General features: G+C 40.1%; 1 protein-coding gene and 1 pseudogene across 1 annotated transcript in view; both read left to right on the top strand.

The window, feature by feature from the left end:
• The first annotated feature begins 202 nt into the window (after positions 1–202).
• The window catches only part of LOC137284033 (uncharacterized), an 11,038-nt pseudogene continuing 1,105 nt past the window's right edge, over positions 203–10,135 (top strand).
• Positions 8,353–10,135, top strand: part of LOC137285283 (heterochromatin protein 1-binding protein 3-like) — a 23,853-nt gene continuing 22,070 nt past the window's right edge. Inside the window, exon 1 of the mRNA XM_067817612.1 lies at positions 8,353–8,405. The gene's annotated coding sequence lies outside the window, so the exon portion shown is untranslated. The remainder of the gene's footprint in view (positions 8,406–10,135) is intronic.

Here is a 10,135-nt window from a genome sequence, read left to right as displayed (position 1 = left end):
GGGTTGTACTGATACCAGTGTCAATGCGACCACTACGTTGAAGGCCAAGACTGACCACCCATGCTAAAGACCGATTCATCAGGGTGTTTCACCTACGTCACCGCTTTGTTACAGTAACTTACACTGCAGGACAAATGCCTGGACTACGAAGAATATTCGACCAAACCACTAGAAATCTTCTGAGAGAAGTGGTAATTCGAGCATGTCGACCAAAAGTCGGACCTGCCCTGTCACGATTACACCGACAGCGACGTGCCCAATGGTGCAACAGGGTACAAGCCCGGAACCTGTGGAACTGGTGACACGTATGGTTCAGTGATGAATTGCGTTTCCTCCAGCAACGATGGGATGGGGAAAGGTGTCTGTCGACGTCGGCACAAACTGCTTTCAACATGTGGACAGACTGGTGTGGGTACCATATCCTACACAGTTAGATCAGAGCTGGTGGTGGTCCAAGGCAAACTTAAAGCCAATCGCTACATGGACCAAATTCTGCAACCTCACCTTCTTTCACTTTTTCACATCTATATGTATTTGATCCGCATTTGGAGATTGAGTTATTAAGTGAGACTTTATGAAATGACTGAAGTATATTGATTGCTGTTACATAGGACGACGTGTAATGGCTGACCTTCTCAGTCATTTCACGAATGATTTCACGAAATGACTGATTTCACAATCAGACTGTAACATATATATGGCATGGTTTCAAGTCCCGGTGTTTTGTGTCTGTAGCCTTTGCGAAGAATCGACCACTACTCCACCAGCATCACAGATGCAGGCATGACGTCACTGGAATAAGAAACGTAAATACTGACTTCCTGGTAACATCACGAATTACGTGTGGAAGTATACCCACACAAGTAAGTGCGTGTGGTCATGTGCATAGAGCTCAGGTCACAACTCAGTTGAAGTTACGTAACGTTGACCACAGACAGTCCTTGGATGTGTGGCCGTGTTTGGCAGTCAGACTCCATGGAGTTTTCTAGTATGAGACTGATAACCTTCGTCGCCTCACAGGCAGCTTGGGTTATCCGGGATAAGAATGTGATAGCGCTTTGAGCATGCATTAGTGTGGATGAAAAAGCGCAGTATTATTAGATAGTTGTCTATTCGCAGTATTCATAGACAGTGGACAGTATTGCGTCTATCAGCAATAGGGTGCACCAAGTGATTGTTACCATATGTGTTATCTTTGAGCATTGGGTCTATCAGCACAGAGCGCACTGAGTGTTACCATATGTGTTAGCTTAGAGCATTGGGTTTATCAGTGCTCCCTGTGGTATATCAGACACTAAGTGAGTGTTACCATATGCGTTTTTAGAGCATTGAGTGATTGTCAAGTGGTTGTTACCTTGTGTGTGATCTTAGAGCACTGGACCTATCAGATACAGAATGCACTAAGTGATTGTTACCATATGCGTAATAGAGCATTAGGCGACTGTCACGTTGTCAAGTGATTGTTACGATGTGTGTTATCTTACAGCATTGGGTCTATCAGGAAAAGGGTGAAGAAAGTGATTGTTACATCTTGGGCCTCACATTGAAACAAGAGACCGAAGGACTTTGAATAATTGCGATTTTCGATGTTGTTCCTTTCCGCTTTGAAGGACGTTAAATGAATTATATCATTTCAAAAGATGGCTTTTCTTCCTAGTCTAAAACATTCCCCTCAGCTACTATGACGTCATAGTTCTAGCTAAGACTTTCGTCGTGTTCTGGGGCCACGCGGAGTCTTGTGTTCTCAATAAAGTTTTTGTAATTTGCGTCTTTTAGTGACAAATTGTTCAGAACTTTGAATAATGAGACTGTTATTATGATCCCCAAGTGTTGTGTAAACTGAGTCACGTCACAAGGAGGGGTGCTTCCCCTGTGAAGAAGAAGAAGAAGAACAACAACAACAACAAGCCCAGTCAGAAACGTGAATGTATTGTTTATTCATCTGATATCCAAATGCCATCCATTCGTCTGAAACACAGCTTTAGTACACAAAGAATGGTCATCATAATTTACTCCTAAGATTATGGTTAATCTTTGAAACAGTGACTTGGTGAAACGTTTAATCCATAGTCACAACATGTCACATGGTCATAACATTGTCACATAGTCACAACAGGACACACAGCCACTGTGAAAAGTTTAATCCATAGTGAAAAGTCACATAGTCACAGTGAAAAGTTTAATCCATAGTCACAACAGGTCACATGGTCATATCAGGTCACATAGTTACAACAGGACACACAACCACAGTGAAAAGTTACATCTATAGTCACAACAGGTCACATAGTCATATCAGGTCACATAGTTACAACAGGACACACAACCACAGTGAAAAGTTTAATCCATAGTCACACCAGGTCACATGGTCATAACAGGTCACATAGTCACAACAGGACACACAGCCACAGTGAAAAGTTACATCTATAGTCACAACAGGTCACATAATCACAATATTGTATCACATATTATCACATTTTATCTGTTATCACACGATTTTACCCACCCCCACCTGCTACTACCTTATTATACCAGCACAGAAACGCAACACAATGCATGGTTATCATGCTGGTGTCGTCCTCTTCAGTCGTCCTCCAGAACACGTCAACATGAAGCCACTGCATGAGACATTGTGTTCTCTTATAGTGCGTGTGTAAATACTTTTCATGGACTTCTGTATTTCATCACTTTTAATATGAACTATCTGAACAAACACAAGCTTAGTCGAACAAATGTTCACCTGGCCAATGAATGTTAACCTGATCAATGATATTACCTGAAGCATTCTTCGGTCTCTTTGGGTGCCACAATTGTAACTGTAGCGTTTGAACACTTATAAAGACAGGACTTTCATTCGCAACGGAATTTCATATTTACTCAGTCAAAGTAAATTTGGGCTCAGAATTACTCGGTTACACTGCTTATCACAGTATAGCAGTGCAACTAATAATACCGGTGTAGCTATTAATGCTGAGTCTATGATTACTTAGACAGATAATTACTTTTTTCTATATTTTCATGAGACACCCGTTCTTGAATTGTCTTTACCATAAATGCCGTCAACGTAGATGTTGTCAGCGGCACAGAGGTGGTCAAGATTGAGGTGGTGCTGAAGACAAGGATCCTGTTGCTTCTGTCGTCGTCCATCAGTAACAATTCTTCTCCACACGGTAACTGCTTGAAGTGGTCTGAGATCTCGTGCATGGGGTGGCAGGGGTGGGAGTGCTGCTCGACAGGCTCTGTACATGACGTCTTTCTTGGCGTGGAAGATGAGTATGGAGGTGACTAGTAGCATAGCAGAAAATGGAAAAATCGTTCTCATTTCGTGATACAAGCATCAACATTTGCACACATGTTCATTTTGGTACACTTACTAAAAAATAACGTTGGCCACTCAGAATTCGTGGCCCCATTATTCAAGATACAGTTTATGCTATGTAGCAAATATCATTGCTTCCAAAATCCATGATGGCCGCCATTTTTCCGAAAACGGCAAAGTTTTGATAATATGTCTTGTATTTTAACAGAATCAAAACTATTCTCAACATTTGACTTTAATCATAAAACTTCCAGATTGAATAATGTAAAAGGTTAGAAAACACCTATTTTGCTGAAGGAAATCTAAGATGGCTGTCATATTACATGATAAACAGATGTTAAATGAGGCAAAATGCGACAATTTTCAACAGGTTTGGATTTTCTTGCGACAGATATGATTCGTGGTTTTCATGTTGATCAAATACATGAGCTAGGTAGGCTACGCTAAAAGAAGAGAGATAGTATTTCGAAGGCCAACTTACACCAAATTAAGATGGGTGCCAATTTTCGTGCCACAGTTGTGCGTATCAGATCATGATCAGTTAATACAAGAACATGATTTAGAAGACAATGAGTGTTCAATGATAGTTTTAGAGCTTTCCAAAGAACAGCATTATTGTAAGGAAGATTAGGCTTCATATGCATCTGTATTGTAACTGTTTACTTGGCTCATTTAGTTCATTTACATGTGACTCTCAACATGATCAGATCAGTGTAAGGATGAGGAGTTCATGTCTAGTACTAGATTAAAATACTGAAATTGAAGGCTTTGCCACTTACGTTTCTCATTATCTCAGGAAGAGGGTTGAGTGCGGTGCCTTTGGAATAGGCTATGCTAAATGCAGCTATAATGTACTTATCACACATTTCTTAGAATTTGTATATGCTTTGGCTTGCTATTGACATATGTCAACAAGTTAACAACCTTTTGATGAGATATCAACGATTCAATACATTTTGGGGAACCATATTTACATCATTTATTTTCTTACATCAAGTTTGATAACTATGGCGAAAAAGGAAAGATGAAAACGTTTGTGTAGGTACGTTATATAATATTGTATCCATTCTACTTAAGAAAGAAACGCACAGCTGAAAATGACTTATATTTATGCATGTAAGTTTGAGTGATATAGAACAGGGATAGAGGAAACACTGAACAAGTATTGTCCAATGGAGGTAGAGGTTCGACATAGCAAATGGCATGTGCAGAAAGGTCAAGGTCACAGGGCAGTCAATATTTTGTGTGATCGCCATTAGCATTAATGGTTGCCTGACATCAATGGTTGCATCCCATAGACTGGGTCGGATTTCGGAGGAACTGTGTGAGGATGTCCTGATATTCTTCCTACAAAGCCAGACGCAAAGCAGCAACGATCTGTGGGTGAGGATCACACATCCATCCAATTCGTCTCACAAATGTACAATTGAGTTCAAATCTGGTGATCAGGAGAGCCATGCAAGAACCTGAACGTTGTGCTGTGCAAGAAAATCTCTGGTGAATTGTGCTGTTTGCGGCCGAGCATTGTCATGTTGGAATTTGACGTTCCGACGGTTCCAGAATGGAATGACACAAGGCCTAGTGATTTTATTACAGTAACGTGTGGTCTGTAACATTGCTTTGGATGTGAATACCATAGGTTCTTCCACTGCTTGCCCAAACAATAACACTTTCACCACCAAATCTGTCTACATTCTGTACACAACTGGGAGAGAACCACCGAATGCACACTCATGGTCCATCAGAACGCCTGAGCTTATACTAGACCAGAGTCATTACTGAAGATGAGGGTACTCCATTTTGTAATTGCCTCTAGAGATGATTTTGACACCACTGCCTGTGTTGCTGCTGATGAGGTCTTTTAAAGATAGATGCCCACAAAGGTCCCCTAGGACGAATGTATGCCTAACGAACGCGGTTCCTGACAGTCTTGTCCAAGATTGTTTGGAGTCCTGCTACAGAAGATGCGGTCGTGAACCTGTCCAAGGCGGATGTGGTCACTCGATCTCTTCCTGACCGAGGAAGATCACGTGTCGTTCCATGCTGCTGGTGTTAATGCCTTCATATGCTACTCTGGAACACATAAAAATGCCTTACAATCGCTAACTGCAACTCACCAGCTTCCAAATGACAGATAGCATTTTTGCGCCAAGCCTCAAGGTTGCACGGATTGTGAGAGCAAACATCGAATCACATTTATGTTTAATTACCTTTTTTTGAGGATATAAATATAGATTCGCTTGTGTTTGGGCGATAGGTTTTCAGTGGTAATGGTTTCAAACTTGGGAATATTTGGAGGGAACCTTCTCCATTTCCGCACAAACGTTGCATCGCTATACAGGGGTGGATATAGCTTTTAAGAAAGGGGAGATGCACATTCATTTTTTTCCTCAGAGTTTCAATGGTCACTAAAGCGCTACCTTACAAGGCGTGCCGCTAAAATACTGTTGCCGTGATACGAAATGTGACCCATAATAACTATCACCCAAAACTCTGAACAGTGTGACAAAATAATAACTGTCACTCAGTCAATAATGATACAAATGATAGAAAACACACTGTCGCAACACTACATTTAACACAGACAAGAGTTACGACAAAAAATAACAAAGTTTTAAATTCATCTCACCATATTCAGATAAATCCACATATTAATGTATTATTTGTCCTTTTTTCATTAAAACGTTGTTTTGCAAGCTAAACTAAAGCAAGGTTGTACACCTGGGCCAAAAACATCGGCCAAAAATTATAGAAGGAGATATTAGTTTGTATAACCAGTGGCGGACATCTTGAAAAACGGGGTCCATCTTGGATTTTAGATTAGCCAGCATTATGTTCTGGACAGGATCCGATGGTGAGCAGTCATGCCAATTTGGTGCTTTTGTCACAAAGTGGACGATCGGGACAATTTTGGTCTGTTATCTGCCCAATTATAGGGAACGGTTCTTTTCCGTGCATGGGCTATTCTTGAGGGATGCAACAGTCGCGTCATACAGACTCGACCCCGGTTTCTTTGTCTTCGTCTAGTTTCATGGATCTAAAACTCAAATTTAAAAAAAAGTAGGAGAATCTCAATATTACAGTTATATATAAAAAGAAATATGACATTATCGTTTTATTATTCGTTATCGACATTCCTCAGTTTCATTTGGAACAGTGGTGTGGTTGTGTACTCTGCGCGGCTTGGAGCGGATGTCGTGGACTGTAGAATGACAGAGTTGATATACCTGGATGGTACATTGCTAAAATCACTTTACACACGAATGTCAAATGTTTACGAGTGAGAGTTAACTAAACCTCAACTGTCAATTTATGTTGGCGAGTAATACACTGAATACTAAACTCGCTTCCGTGAAATATCATTTTTTATTAAACTCGCTCGTTTGATACCAAATCATTAACTCGTTTAATTAAAATGGTATCAGGCGGAAGGTCATATAGTATCCTCCACATAGCCAACACTGGGGAGCGGCACATCGTACAAAGGGAGACAACCCATCACACAAAAAGAATATACATAAAAGATGACTGGTTTACGTTGTGAAATGAGACGCAGTTATAGGAATGGCATTATCATCGGTCTCATTTGGGGTAAATTACTGCTTGTAGCATAACATGATCAGAATTAAAGGACTGCAATATGGTGGGAGGTTTGTTGTTGTCGTTGTTTGTCATTCAGTGATAATGTTCATTTCATTTATAGACTTGATGTCTGGATCGCACATAATAATGGAACAGTGTTTACAATACTTTAATTTGCCAGTTGGCCGTCAGGGCCTACTGCAGCCTGCAACCATTAAATCTACAGGCCTTGAATGAAATCTGCAGGCCCATTTTGTGAAACCAATAAAAACAGAATAGACTGACACTGTACACATGCTCATACTGTTTCTGCAAAATCAATTAGCAAAACCTATGGCGCAGAGAGACGTTTTTATTTGTTAAAATCTGATGAATGATATTCCTATACGCAAAGCGCGGAAATGCCAGGAAGTGAAACTGAGACACCGTAACATGATGCATCATGGATCATTCCCGAACGTCCATACAAGGGAAACAAACAACGGAAAGATTCCAGGTCGAAAAAAGACAGATAACTTACAGAAGGCCACAAGGGCTTGCAGATATTTGAAACTGCCGCTCAGATTCAATAGCAACCACTGTTGAGTCTCCCGGCAGGCGGTTATTTCGAACTCTAAAAAGGAATCTTAGTCCTGGATGAATTAGCCGATTCAAAACATACATTGAGTTTTCATATTGTTTCTGCGACGTATCTGTGCCAATTTACGTTTTTCAGATGGGAAATATTAGTTAAAACAGACAGTTTTTATGAAGTAATTATCACATAAACTTAAAAAAATCGTATTTCTATTCCCATGAGTATTATTATACTTTACATCCTATTGACATAGACACCCGTGAGGGTCCCGGGGTAGAATAGGCCTTCAGCAACCCATGCTTTCCACAAAAGGCGACTATGCTTGTCGTAAGAGGCGACTAATGGGATCGGGTGGTCAGACTCGCTGACTTGGTTGACGCATGTCATCGGTTCCCAAATGCGCAGATCGATGCTCATGTTGTTGATCACTGGATTGTCTGGTGAAGACTCGATTATTTACAGACCGCCGCCATACCGCTGGAATATTAATGAGTGCGGCGTAAAACTAAACTCACTCACTCTATTATTAATACAGATCTAAAATAAATGAATTGAAATTGTGAATATATAATGTTTGGATTTTACTCAAAATCCATATGTGTTTAATCTCATATATATTGATTTGAATCGGGTGTGAGGATAAGAAATGCACTTGTCACTAAACTCCTCCAAACAGAGTAAGGGACACAACTCCAGCACCACTTGGTTCCAACACAAGCGGCATCGGACTTGCACGATTGACTCACGAGTAATCTTTCGGTTGCTCCCGGACCTATACGAGTGATGACGATGTGGTTGTCGCATCCCTCCGTCAGTCGCACACCATATCCGGGACAAACTGAGCCGTACACATAGTATCATGACGTCATCAGTTTTTGTGCACGCTTGATAGTACACAAGAAAAGAGAACCGGTGGCATTTCAGATCGGTGTATGTTTCTTTAATCATCTTGGTTTGATTCTATTGATATACCAAGTTTCGCTATCATTGATGTTTTGGATCAGATAACCTTTGTTGCATGTCATGCATTGAATTTATTTGTGTTTGCATGCATTAAGAATAAACAGGGTGCATAGAAAGTTGACGAATCGAGTGACCTGAGATTTATTTTGTTTCCTGCCGATATGCAGAAATGGGACTTCGTGTGTGTCGATGAAAATGCAACCTTGAAACGCATGTCAAGATATCTACACACGCCCATTGCACTTGTAGTTCCATTATGTCGAAATTTGCATTACAGCATATTTTGTAAGTTCATGTCAAAGGGCATATGCGGTGGGTTTCGTTGCAGTTTATTTTGGTTATTTTTAGTTATTTATTCACTAACGAATTATTGTCAGATGTGCCTTTATTTATCACTGGACACCTTTATCGTATTTCAGCAGTTCAAAACAATTTTAGTGTGTTTGCTGGACTTAGTGTACACATTTCAAAGAATCTCTGAAGTTTTTGTGAATGATTGAACAGCTATCTTGAAGTTAGTGAGTTAATTATTATAAAGCATAAATTCTTGCTTATTGTATTGCAATGTTACAAAGTAGATTTTGTCACTGCAACCAAGCTAATTGTTTATTTCTTAGAACAATGTGACAATACTATGTTCTTACAATACTATGTCATTGCCCTTGATAAGAGAATAATAATATATTCTACCGTAACGTAAATTCGTGGACATCTATTTTCGCGCACCTATCATTTCCGTGTTCAGGCGGTCGTTACACATGAAACCGACGTCAGATTTCATGTCTGTAAACAAGAAGTCGTCGACTTGTCTCTGCCATCACAATGTGGAAATCAAATGTGTCCAAGGTGAGTTTCTTATCAAAAGTTGTCTAGCATACATATTTTTATGGGTGACTCTACAAATTCAAAAACATTGGGACGAAAATGAGCCCTAGAAACTAGTTTTCATTCATGACAGCGCCTATCTACTGGTCGTCCACATAAGTGAGTGAGTGAATTTGGTTTTACGCCGCTTTTAGCAATATTCCAGCGATATCGTGGCGGGGGACACCAGAAAATGGGCCTCACACATTGTACCCATGTGGGGAATCGAACCCGGGTCTTCGGCGTGACGAGCGAACGCTTTAACCATTAGGCTACCCCACTGCCCCTCGTCCACGTAAGTAACTACTGACACTAAAAGGTTATGACGCCGATAGGTGGGGTCTTGCCGGGGAAAAAAACCTATGGAAGCCCAATTCAGACATATTAATTATGTCGTAAGAGCAAAAAGACATCAAAGGTTACCAATGAATAGCAATTATACCGTCTTTGTAGGATCGAAGGAAATTGTTTTAAGTAATTAATTGAGAAAATATGCTTGTATATATTCAGAAATATTCTCCAAAATGATACTGATTACATTAAAAAATACAAAACAATGATGTTGATTTTTTTTATTGGTGGGGGAAGGGTAAATTTTGTTAAAAATAAATAAGATTTTTTATATTTGCATATATATCTGTTGAAAATAGAATAAATCATCAATACATTTTATTTATATTTCAGAATATGTGCACAAGTCCTGGCTTGTATTCAAGGCTTTGAGGGTGATAGAGGCCTTGCTCACCAACAGCAGTGCCAAATGCCTATGTTTCAGTTGTTGAAGGTGGTGCTTCTGTCCGTGGAGCAGCAGGAAAATATGGTATTCCTGAGGC

This window comes from Haliotis asinina, chromosome 5, assembly GCF_037392515.1.
Source record: "Haliotis asinina isolate JCU_RB_2024 chromosome 5, JCU_Hal_asi_v2, whole genome shotgun sequence".
NCBI classification, from domain to species: Eukaryota; Metazoa; Mollusca; class Gastropoda; order Lepetellida; family Haliotidae; genus Haliotis; species Haliotis asinina.
The sequence above is the reverse complement of the archived record's forward strand: the minus strand, read 5'-3'. Positions and strand labels throughout refer to the sequence as shown.